We start from the raw sequence: 13,374 nt of genomic DNA, 5'->3' as shown, positions 1-13,374 counted from the left end.
AACTACAGAAGATAAAGAGTTCGGTCCTCAACAGGCGTGACTGGTGTAGTGGTTCACGTAGGAACCAGAGAACGAAAGAGATGTGATAATAATGACTTCGACGAACGGCTTCTTCGGAGGTACTTTCTGAGAGAATATGAGTAGGTGAGGTCGTACTTTGAAAACTTTAGATAGGCGTTTTAAATGACTGGAACGCCGAGTTAAAAGTAGTATGAGTTTTATTGTAAGTTGCTTTTGTACAGCGCAGAAGAGTTGATAAGCAATAAGTTGTTATACATCAGAGGTAACTTTAGATGACGCACAAGTCTAGTGGCGTATGCGTGAAACTTGAGAGGGGTCAGAATATGACCAATGATAAAAGAGAAACAAGGGCAGTTCAATGAAGAGATTGAATTACGACTGCCTGCATGTAGTAGTAGTAAACTTACTAGAAACAACGTTCAGCACAGTAACAAAGTTCTTGCTGTATTGCACACACGAAATGAAAACAGAGATGGTCCTTGGTAGGAGAACGGAGATGACGGAGTTCTCCACTAACACAGTGTAATAACACACTCTGAGAATGCACTAAGTTCTTCTCTCTATGACTCTAACAAAGTCAGAGAAGAAACGCAAGTCCGGCGGGCGAAGGACAGAAGCCTGAGCCCGAAGAGTGGGCCGGAGCCCCCGGCGACGAGCACGAAGCTCGTGCCTCGTAGACACACAATGATTTCCCCCTGAGAACAGCTTGTACAGTTATTTTGTATTCAGGGAGTTTATTCACACGTTACGTACGTGGGAGTATAGTAGGGTGGTATCTTTCCAAAAGGGCGGATACTCGTGTGCAATGAAATTAGTCTTTACGTTTAGATTGGGTATTGATAATCTAAACGACTATTTAGGGTGTTAACTAGAATAGTCACGCATGCGCGTTATTACAAACAGTATAAGGCTTTAGCGTCATCTAGTACATAATATCCAAATTAAAAGTCAAAGGTTAATTTGATATTACAAAGAAAATCAAGCTTTATCCAGATTTTACAGGTTTCTTAATCGTTTCACAATGATACCAAAAATACAAGTGTTCCCAAGACACTTATTTTATACGGTGTCAAAATAGACATATTTAGTATTTTCGAAGTGTCAACTTCGGCGCCAAAATGTTAATTATACGTCTACCATGTTTTTGAGAACATCTGGGCTTAAACAGAGGACAATGAGAGTATTCAGAAAATAACATCAGACTCTCAGATAATACACAAGGGTTAGATACTCCCTTGCACATGCAGCGAATCGAAGGTTATAGGTTACCAATTCAGATCTGTTTCTCAAGATGCAAAGAGGGGAGAAAAAGATATGAGTTTCATCTTACGAGACAACAGCTAACTTTAAGTATTCGTCTGGCTTAGTTATTCCACAGAAAGAACAAAATACAAAGAGAGAAATTTAACATTGACTAATACCTGCAATAATTACATGGCAATAAAGCAATTAAAAGGTTTTTAAATAGTAATTATGAATTTAATAACAGTAAGAAAAGCAAAAAATTTAGGTCGGCCCGAAGGCGCCTCAGGTCGGCCGCTACAGTCCTCCCGCGTAAAATAAAAAAAAATAGACGAGGGAACTGAGGAATATTTTTTTTTGACTACTTGGGCTTAATTTTTAAAAAAAAAAAATTAAGTGGCAATATTGTTTTTTAAACTTTAGAGTTGGCAACACTGCTTAATACTCATACATAGATATATTCAATTAAAATTTCTTAGTCCTAGTTGGCAACACTTACTAATTCTTTAAGTAAAGTTCATAAAGGTAAAACTTTTTTTTTATACCAGCGAATATTATTTTATACACAATTATAGCTAAATAATCGAAGTACTTAAATCCATAAAGTAAAAACCCATTGAAATAATTATATAGTATTAGGTAACACCATAATTAAATAATGACACAAAAGTAGTTATATCAGTAGTACAGAAGTACTCGTTAAAATCCCAAAATAGCTTAAATATATATTTTTGTGTATATAAGGAGATATACGATTATCTAAAGGTCTAATACCTAGGTCATACCCAAACAAAAAAAAATTAAAGAAATGTTTATATATATACACCTATAACTAGAATTAAATATGAGAACCCAAAATTATTATTAAACTACGTTAATAAACAAAGTTATCATTAGACTACCAATTATTTAGATATAAAATCTCGATTGTGAGTGAATCACAAATTTAAGAAATTACTACATAGCTCTACCAATAGTTATATACGTATAATACAAAGAGTTCCCTAGTTGGTATGATTTGTTCCTACATATTTACAAAACTAAGCTTTGTCTATAAAAATATACAAAGACTAACAAGGCCAATACAACATGATTTCATATAACTACATTATACCTACTAAAACATTATAGCGAGGGATAACATAAATGACCTCAATTATGTACAGTACGCATGTAAAATATTTTTTTTACTCAGTTTTTTATAGTTATTATTATTATAATACGAGTTCCTATATATACAAAGGATATACCTATATGTAAAGGAGATGGATGACCCATACTAAATTAATATAATCAGATATTAAACCCATGGAACATGCAATTATGCTATACAAATCAATTATAACTACATATGGAGTATATATAGATAATAAAGGTTTACACGTATTTTGTTTTTACTAGTCTACAATCATTAACGATAGTTGTATTCTTGACCTCTCTAGACATTCAAGGAACTGCACATTTCCTAAACGAAATTTCTACTAGGTATATATATAGAATTACTAAATTTAACAAAAGATTTGAATGACTTCTATATTATTAAAGTACAAGAATCAACTACCTAAAAATCCTAGAGATTATAAACACTATACAGAATCGCAAGACTACCGTATACAGAATATAACTACATTAGTTAATGAAGGATTTAATTCATCATTTTTTTATTATTATTATTATTATATGTAAATTTTCTTTTTCTATACGTTTTGTTTTTGGATACTTTAATTAAAATTTACATATTATCACAGACTCCAAAATTGTCAAAACAAACCATTAATTATACGATAAGAAAGGGAGCCAGTTTGTTTTTATGTTCTTCTAGTCTTTACCAAAATTGGGTTACTGGGACTCCCTGAGGTCGAAGGTTATCCACTACCGGAGGGTAGTTGGGAATTGACACTCAGATGTTTTCTCTTTTTTTTTTTTTACTACACTCCACGCTGAGGTCAGGGTGGTGTGAAGAAAAAGAAATTATACTACAGCCCTGTCTGGTAAGGGTCTGGTTTTTCTTTAAACAGAGAACGGCCAAAAGAAGAATTTCTATGTTTCATACAAGCTTTCGAATGAAATGAAGGCTGATTTCTTTTAGCGCGAAAGGGATAACTAGAACATATATATATATATTTTAAACACTTTATAACATTCATCCCTTAAACAATTAGAATTCAGTACGGGACAGCGTATGAATGTTTCAAAATGAACCCTTTTTTAACGAGCATTTATATGGAACACGGCTCAATACAGGGTGTTCATAGACTAAATGGCAATGTTTACAGTTACGTCTAAAAAAATACCTAAATTACAATATGGCGCATAAGACCAATATACAAGATCAATTATTGTCTAGACTTTCAACATTTTCATTTAACAATATGCCAATTAACGCGTGGTTCAATATTATTGTTTAGTGACTATTGTCACGCAGTTGAACAGACGCTTAACAAAAATCAATCAAATAAATCATCTCAATTTATAGAATGAACTACCACAAATAATTAATCAACGCAGTTGAACAGACGCTTAATAAACTTAATCAAATAAATCGTCTCAATTTATAAAATGAACTGCTACAAATAGTTAATCGATAAGAGAGGTATAGTTACAATATAGAATTTTAAATCAACATATATTTAATTGTACTCTTCGCACAGAGGTACTTCGCTTTTACGTCATTTTATTAACAAAGGAACCAATATAACTGAAGTACTGACGTTTAGAAATTAACAATGAATTTAAATTATAACTTCAGGCAATTATCTTGTTGCCTTACTATGATAACAACTACCTTTTACAGTAAAATATTAATATCATTCAATTGGTAGATCTTAATTTTTGAACCTGGATATTCACCAAAATTCATATTAATTATAACATATAGAAGATATCAGAATACAATTATCATATGCATTATAACGCATAATATATCAAATACCATTATCATATTTATTATAATGTATATTCACGTTAGAATATTATTAGAATTACAGCTTAAAATGTCTATTCCTGGTAAATACAATAATCAATATATCCAAATGATAAAAATAGAATGTGCCACAACCTTATAGAAATACAATCGAACGGGAATAGACTATAATTACTTAAATACATTTAAGAACAATTAATACAATTCAACGAGAATTCCTTACAGGAGACATGATGTCGACTCTTAGATACAAATTAAGTTGGCACTCGGACGGCAGGAGGCAAGAGAGGTATAATAAAGATTACTTTTAGCCTATCTTCTAATATTAACTCATATGACCCTGGGACTTACATTTACTTCGCGTTTATTCATAACTTTAACTTTGAGGAATTTAACCGCGTATTTACATTTTAGAGACCTTTTTGGATATCTATACGCACAAAAGAACGATTTATCATTTCAAATAGGAGACAAGAAAGAGTTTATATGCAATTACAAAATGATCAATAATGCACTTATTTACTAAACAGGGCGGCTGTATTTGACATTTAGGCCCGATAAGAATTTTATTCTAGAAAATAACTCGATTCCTGGACTTGCAAAAGCATTTCTTTACTCATGATATTATAACATCACTAATTTACTCGGAAGCTAGAAAACATAACAATACTTGATACATTGGACAAGCGAATTTAATTATCTCTTCGGACAACCTTAGATTTTCTTAAGGACTCGTGCTTGGACTCATTAGGGAGCAAGAGTGCTCAAAAGGATTAGGTCTACACAAACGCACCTTTGATTAGATTAGGCACTCGCGAGCAAGAACATTTATGACCATTTAAATACAACATTAGCTTCCATATATATCATTACCATCTCGAAAAGCACATAATTAAAACTTTAACACAATAGGGTGTCTTTCGAACGAAACACTGGGCTTCCTTCCGAAAGAACCAAACATTCTCTGGTCGTTCGTTAGTAAACTGAACGATAATAAACAGCTGCGGGACCTAGGGGGTCCATAGCGACCTGGGATGTAATAGGAGGGTCCCGTACCTTTAAGGGGGTAAGCCTTCTCAAAGATCCGGCTTAACTTCCTTACAATTACGCGGACGCACCATTATACAATAAGGTCGATATAACAGAGGATCAACATTAGAGATTGCGCGATTCTCAGCTAATACAAGCGATAGAAACAAGCGGCAATTCTCTGAAACGACCAATTTACGCTTTGGGGCTGATAATTGTAGTTAATTATCACGTTTGATGGAATTGGTACAATAAGATCGATTCAACGGAGTATAAACATCAGAGATTGCACGATTCTCAGCTAATACAAGCGATAGAAACAGGTGGCAATTCTCTGAACGACCAATGTACGCTTTGGGGCTGATAATTATAGTTAATTATCACGTTTGATGGAATTGGTACTCTTTTTAGGAAAGGGAATTGACACATCCTAACCTAATCTAGACTCCATGAATTACTGCTGGAACAAGGGAGAGGTATGTTCACTGTCTCAATATTTTCCGACAGGGTGTCTCCCAACGATACGTTCCAAAATTAGATAGCTCGCTAAAATTTACAAGATAATTACACAACTCGAGGCATTAGCGCTCGGCAAGGAATAGCAAAATTAATAACAATACTACAGAGCACGGTTTTACGTCCTGAACAAATGAAATTATTAACACAATGACTACGGTCGAATTTATCGTGACCGGAAAGTAATAAATTTATAGATAATTCAACTTCTAACATAATGAATAAGAAAAGATTCATTGATTAATAATGTCTACTAATAAATTATTTAAACGTCTCCTTACTTAATAACAATAGCTAAGCACAAACGGAATTGTTAGGATTAGTCTTTCTACTACATTAAGTTCACGTATTTCTTCCTTAATAAAACAGCCTTACACTGGCAATTAAAATTTACAAGAGCTTTATTAAAATTACAAAACTTTGATGCCATGGACTTCAAAAGCAATAACGCGTATCCTAATACTGTACGCTCTTATCATTCAATCAAAATACAAGGGACTTCGCGGTCTTAGAATACAGGGTACTATACTTCAGGGGTGTCCCACATTAGTGTTGTCTTTATTCAAACACGACTTAAAATAATAAAATAACGAGTTAGGCTTAATATTACAACAACTTATTAAGAATGGTCTCTACTTAAAACAAATTACTAACTGAATTTATTGCCCTTTTAAACTTTCAATCTAGGTATACTTAATTCTCTCATAATTAACAAAAAGCACGTCCATTCATAAACAATAAAATTAAATTGGCCTCCAAGAAAATTTAAAATAATTTGAAAACTTCAAAATCACAATAATGAATCTCATTATGAACTTTTACTGAGAAACGAAACATATTAAGGCTTTAGTTCGCATAGTTCGTGTAAGGAATCTCTTTAGCACCTAACATAATATTTAATTTACCACGAACGCTGAGAAGCCAGTCGGGGAAAGATCAAGAATTTACCCACAATCAAAGAACTAACAACGCGTGAGTATAAGGACTCACAGAATGAAAATTTCAAAATAAATTTCAAAATTTCAATGATGTTTGTTTTGACTGACTTGTTCATTAATTACACAAGCAGAATTTGAATACTTGGAGTTCCTACACCAGCCTTACGACTGGTGATTCTTGAAATGAATCTCGCGAAAATCCATTGCAAGAATCGAACTCAGAATACGTTGAGAAGCTTTGAATACAGAACGGAATAGCTTTCATCTCGATAGGTGGAGAAGGAAGTATCCGTCCCGCATTTGGCGCCATAAACCTTCTCAAGGTATTGTGTTGATATTTTTCCCTACAGTTTTTTTTTTTTTATACTAACGCATTACACAACCGAGGAACGCTAACCAACACACTTCCTTTTTCTCGCTCTTTCTTTTTCTTTTTCTTTTTGTTTTGTTTTGCCCAGCTGGGGAAACTAACAGAGAACAGATGTTTTCTCTCTGTGTTGAAGAAAAAGGAACGAACTATTCTTTTGATATATGGACTGTTTCTTTTTCCTTCCCTCATTGACTTCTCTAGAACAAGCAAAATGATAGTTAAGCTTTCAGGGTAGAAGGGGGCATTTGCCCAACACAACATATCAACACAAAATGTTTACTTTCAAGCAAATTAATAGGAAACCTGTCCTTTCAATTAACACAATTTAAACATTAAATTATACGAAACTCATTTAGAATATAAATGTGACCCTTAGCAAACTACTTAACACAAATGAAAGTAATAATATAAATAACTCCTGCTTTGTCATTTACAAAAGCAACATAGGATTCTATAATCAATATCAATTAACACATTATTAGATGACGAGCTAATGATCGAATCCCACTGTTGAACACCAAATTTATGTCGGGGCCGGTGGCAGGAGGCGATCAGAACTTTTGCGGCCACTGGTGAGGGAGTCCCACCACAGGTCACGAACATAAAAAGAGATTATTAGCGACAATATCTCTACCAAAGGTAACCAAAATCAAACTAATAGAATAATTAATAAAGGACCACGAAAGGTCTCAACAATATCACTGACTTAGAGAGTTGCCTGACGTTAAAAATGTAATGGAGCTGAGCAGTCTATGGGGCTCGGCAATTTATTAGTACGGTAAGGAGGAGGTCCGTCCTGTTCAAACAATGTCCGACTAACCAGGCTGTCGGCAAGGTGAGTTGATAGAGAGAGAGAACAGGATGAGTGCCTATGTATGACAATAATTAATTACAAAGTTCAAGCACGAGTTTACGAGATTATAAGGGAGCCTTGATCCATGAATGTCCCGCAGGTAATTGCCAGCACTTTAGGGCAGTGGCGGCTCCAAAGGGGGGGTCACTAGTTAACGTGAAGCCCACACAACAACGAGATTAATTAGCACTCCAAAATAATAGACAACTAGGACTCGTGCAAAGAAATAAATATTTGTAGCGGGACGACAACTTAATAATTAGGCACGTATTATACAACAATGAATTAAAAATAAAGCTAATGCAATGGAGACAGGATTATTAACACACTTAATGGACCTCAAATACATAAAACTTCACAAGACAAGGTCAGGCTTGGCTATACTTAAATAATTCAGCCTAATAACAATTTAATCGATAAAACAGTAAAATGGAAGAGATAGTTATCGCTAACAACCTTAGTTGTAGAATCACTTTACACAAACACTGAAATCGGATATTGGGTGCAAAGAAGTAGACGTGATTCTGAGTCGATGCGAGGAATCAAGATGCACAATTAAAATCACTAAAACAATTTAAATCACTCACCTCGCAATTCAACACCTACACAGATGAAAGAGTTCCAAGTGGCCTCTGGAGATATCGTCGAGTCCTGTATAAGTCCAGTTGAGCTTAGCGTGGTAACAAGATGTTCGTTGCAGCCAAGAATTCCCAGAAGATGTCTGTATTGGTTCGAGCGGTAAAACCAACAAGATGCTTCCACTTTCTACGGAGAGTGAAGTTCTTTCTCCAATCGGAATTCTCACGGAGAATGCAGGAATAGTACTGGAGTCGCAGAACACACACAGAAGGGTGATGGTTCACTCAACTACAGAAGATAAAGAGTTCGGTCCTCAACAGGCGTGACTGGTGTAGTGGTTCACGTAGGAACCAGAGAACGAAAGAGATGTGATAATAATGACTTCGACGAACGGCTTCTTCGGAGGTACTTTCTGAGAGAATATGAGTAGGTGAGGTCGTACTTTGAAAACTTTAGATAGGCGTTTTAAATGACTGGAACGCCGAGTTAAAAGTAGTATGAGTTTTATTGTAAGTTGCTTTTGTACAGCGCAGAAGAGTTGATAAGCAATAAGTTGTTATACATCAGAGGTAACTTTAGATGACGCACAAGTCTAGTGGCGTATGCGTGAAACTTGAGAGGGGTCAGAATATGACCAATGATAAAAGAGAAACAAGGGCAGTTCAATGAAGAGATTGAATTACGACTGCCTGCATGTAGTAGTAGTAAACTTACTAGAAACAACGTTCAGCACAGTAACAAAGTTCTTGCTGTATTGCACACACGAAATGAAAACAGAGATGGTCCTTGGTAGGAGAACGGAGATGACGGAGTTCTCCACTAACACAGTGTAATAACACACTCTGAGAATGCACTAAGTTCTTCTCTCTATGACTCTAACAAAGTCAGAGAAGAAACGCAAGTCCGGCGGGCGAAGGACAGAAGCCTGAGCCCGAAGAGTGGGCCGGAGCCCCCGGCGACGAGCACGAAGCTCGTGCCTCGTAGACACACAATGATTTCCCCCTGAGAACAGCTTGTACAGTTATTTTGTATTCAGGGAGTTTATTCACACGTTACGTACGTGGGAGTATAGTAGGGTGGTATCTTTCCAAAAGGGCGGATACTCGTGTGCAATGAAATTAGTCTTTACGTTTAGATTGGGTATTGATAATCTAAACGACTATTTAGGGTGTTAACTAGAATAGTCACGCATGCGCGTTATTACAAACAGTATAAGGCTTTAGCGTCATCTAGTACATAATATCCAAATTAAAAGTCAAAGGTTAATTTGATATTACAAAGAAAATCAAGCTTTATCCAGATTTTACAGGTTTCTTAATCGTTTCACAATGATACCAAAAATACAAGTGTTCCCAAGACACTTATTTTATACGGTGTCAAAATAGACATATTTAGTATTTTCGAAGTGTCAACTTCGGCGCCAAAATGTTAATTATACGTCTACCATGTTTTTGAGAACATCTGGGCTTAAACAGAGGACAATGAGAGTATTCAGAAAATAACATCAGACTCTCAGATAATACACAAGGGTTAGATACTCCCTTGCACATGCAGCGAATCGAAGGTTATAGGTTACCAATTCAGATCTGTTTCTCAAGATGCAAAGAGGGGAGAAAAAGATATGAGTTTCATCTTACGAGACAACAGCTAACTTTAAGTATTCGTCTGGCTTAGTTATTCCACAGAAAGAACAAAATACAAAGAGAGAAATTTAACATTGACTAATACCTGCAATAATTACATGGCAATAAAGCAATTAAAAGGTTTTTAAATAGTAATTATGAATTTAATAACAGTAAGAAAAGCAAAAAATTTAGGTCGGCCCGAAGGCGCCTCAGGTCGGCCGCTACAATACAATATCAGTTTCTAGGTGATACAAAAGCACCTTTATTACGTATTGCAACAATATCAAATGTAAAATACGGTAAAGTAAAAACATTAACATTTCAAGATATTCATTATCTACCACTTGCAAAGTTTTCATTTAACAGTATTGAAATACTATTAAAAGACCATGCAGGACGAAATTTGCCATTTCGTTCTGGGACACTAAGTGTTACACTTCATTTTAAGCGCTCTCCTAATAAAAAGTAATTAATTAATTATATTTTAAAAATGAAATTTAGACGACAATACGGACATGGTATCCCATACTTTTCAGGACCTGTATATCAACGGGGACATGGTATAGGTAGTTTTTTCCAAGGATTATTTCGTTTTGCATTACCATTTCTTAAACAGGGTGCAAAAACTTTAGGTCGACAAGCATTACAAACGGGAATACAAGTAGCGGGTGATGTATTAGAAGATAAACCATTTAAAGAATCTGTTCGTGCACGTGTAAAACAAGCTGGTGAAACATTAAAGACAAAAGCTGTTAACAAAGTTGGTCAGTTATTAACTGGAAGTGGTAAGAGACGGCCACGCAAGCGTAAAGCTCCGGCAATTGTTCGCTTTGGACCTCCAACTAAACGTAAGCGTACAAACAAAAGCAAAAGCAAAAGAAAAGTAAAAAGAAAAATAAGTCGTGTTACAGATATATTTTCATAATGGCACTACTTAATTCAAACAGTGTGGAATGTTGTACCAATGATTTCGATTTATTTAGTACTCCAATGACACAAACTGCAATTGAATCGTGCTTTAATGCTGAATACCGTCCAATTTCAACATTAAGTTCTGATGGACCTATTGAATTTTTTATTCCCGGTGAAACAGGAGAATTTATTCATACTGCATATCTTTATCTTTACGTACGCTGTAAAATTACAAAACCTGATGATACACCATTAGCTGACACTGATGTTGTAGCACCAACAAATAATTTCCTACATTCATTATTTAGTCAAATTGACATTTCATTAAATGATAAATTAATTACTTCTTCATCAGGATTTTATCCTTATCGTGCGTACCTTGAAACATTATTAAATTATTCCCGTGATGCTTCTGATACACATTTAAAATTAGGTATGTGGTATAAAGATACCGCTAAACAATTTGATAGCATTGGTAATGCTAATGTAGGTTTTCAACAACGTGCTAATTATATTAAAAATAGTAAATCGTTTGAAATGTATGGTCGTTTGTATACAGATATTGCTGGATTACCAAGAGCACTTGTAAATAAAGTAGGTCTTCGTATAAAATTACATCGTAGTAAAGATGCTTTTTGTTTATTATCTCCTGCAAATACTTCTTATAAAGTAAAACTTGAAGATGTTACTCTACATATACGTCGCATTGATGTTGCACCTCATTTGGCAATGGAAATCAATACTAATATAAATCATGAAACAGCAAAATATCCCCTTACAAGAGTACAAACAAGATCGTATACTATTCCTGCAAACGTTAATTCATACAATCTTGATAATATTTTTCTGGGTAACGTACCTAAAGGTGTTGTTATCGGGTTTGTTTCCAATTCGGCATTTAATGGAAAATCTGAACTAAATCCATTTCATTTTCAACACTTTAACGTTAACAAACTGCAGCTACAAGTTGGATCAAAATCTTTTCCTCCCAGTCCCCTCACCCCCGATTTTCAAAACAATTTGTACCTTCTAAGTTACCATTCTCTGTTTTCCGGTACTGGTTTATATTATAAAGATGATGCACATACTATTACTCCTGAAGAATATCCACACGGCTATACTCTTTATGCATTTATTCTATCACCTACAGCAACATTAGATGATTGTGCTTGGGACCTTGTGCGTGATGCACCTGTAAATGTTAAAGTTTCCTTTTCTGAAAATTTAACTGAGCCTATAACATGTATTGTGTACGCTCAGTTTGATTCTTTAATTCAAATTGATAAAGATAGAAATATATATACTGATAATACTTTTTAAAAGTATCATTTTAATAAAAGAAGTATAACTGTTCACTTCTAAGCATATGAATTACATGTGTCCTACTGGTACAAAGTGTGCTAAACATTGTATATTGTAATATTTTTGCTTGATTATTCAAAGAGTTGCAAGGTATCATACTATGAAGTTTCTCAAAAGTATTTTTTATGCGTTAGCACCATTCATCGTTATTGGAAAAGTTATAAAAAACTCTGTCATGAATATTTTAAACATATTATTTCGTTTTATGAGAATATTCCATATACTCCACTAGGTCTTCCAACATATACGCGTATAAAGTGATATAAAGTGAAGTGAAGTGATGTAATTTAAAAAACAAAAGTTATGTACACGGATGATTTAATAAAAGTGTTACTTCGTGATAAACTTACTGGTGCAAATGTGCATGGCATTTATCCTATTGATAGAATACCAAAAACTGTGCAACCACCGGCTGGACTTATTATAAATTTAAGCAATTCATCTTCAGGTGGCACACATTGGGTGTGTGTATTCATTGATGAAAATCAAAGAGGATACTATTTCGATAGCTTAGCATTACCATTTCCAAAAGAAATAAAAACTTTTTTAAATAAAAATTGTAAAATATATTTTACAAATAGTTCCGCATATCAAGATGATAATTCAATCTTGTGTGGACAATTTGTGTTGTACTTTCTGCATCATATTGTACGAAAGAAAAGCTTTAACGAATGTTTAAATTTGTTCAAAAAAAATAATCTTAAACAAAATGATAAAATTGTATTCAATCATGTAATCAATATAATGAAAAAGAAAAAACAAGTAGATTAGTTTAATAAAAATTTTTTATTTACAATTGAAAATCTTGTATTTTTATTTACAAGAACATATCATATTCTTTTTACAACTTTGCAAATGCATTAGTTAATGTTATAGTACGTTGAAACTTCCACCAATAACATAACTGTTGTGCATTACGAAATGCACATCCTGATTTTTTCTCAAGTTTAATATTTTGTTCATGAAAAGCACAATAATCATTAAATACGTTTGCATGCATTGTG

At 34.1% G+C, this 13,374-nt stretch overlaps 1 long non-coding RNA gene across 1 annotated transcript in view; it reads right to left on the bottom strand.

Annotated features, from left to right (window-relative positions):
* LOC145694208 (uncharacterized) overlaps positions 1 to 13,374 on the bottom strand; it is a 263,832-nt gene that overhangs the window by 187,297 nt on the left and 63,161 nt on the right. The gene's annotated exons all lie outside the window — the stretch shown is intronic.

The sequence above is a fragment of the Thermobia domestica genome, chromosome 9, assembly GCF_964235325.1.
Source record: "Thermobia domestica chromosome 9, izTheDome1.hap1.1, whole genome shotgun sequence".
NCBI classification, from domain to species: Eukaryota; Metazoa; Arthropoda; class Insecta; order Zygentoma; family Lepismatidae; genus Thermobia; species Thermobia domestica.
The sequence above is the reverse complement of the archived record's forward strand: the minus strand, read 5'-3'. Positions and strand labels throughout refer to the sequence as shown.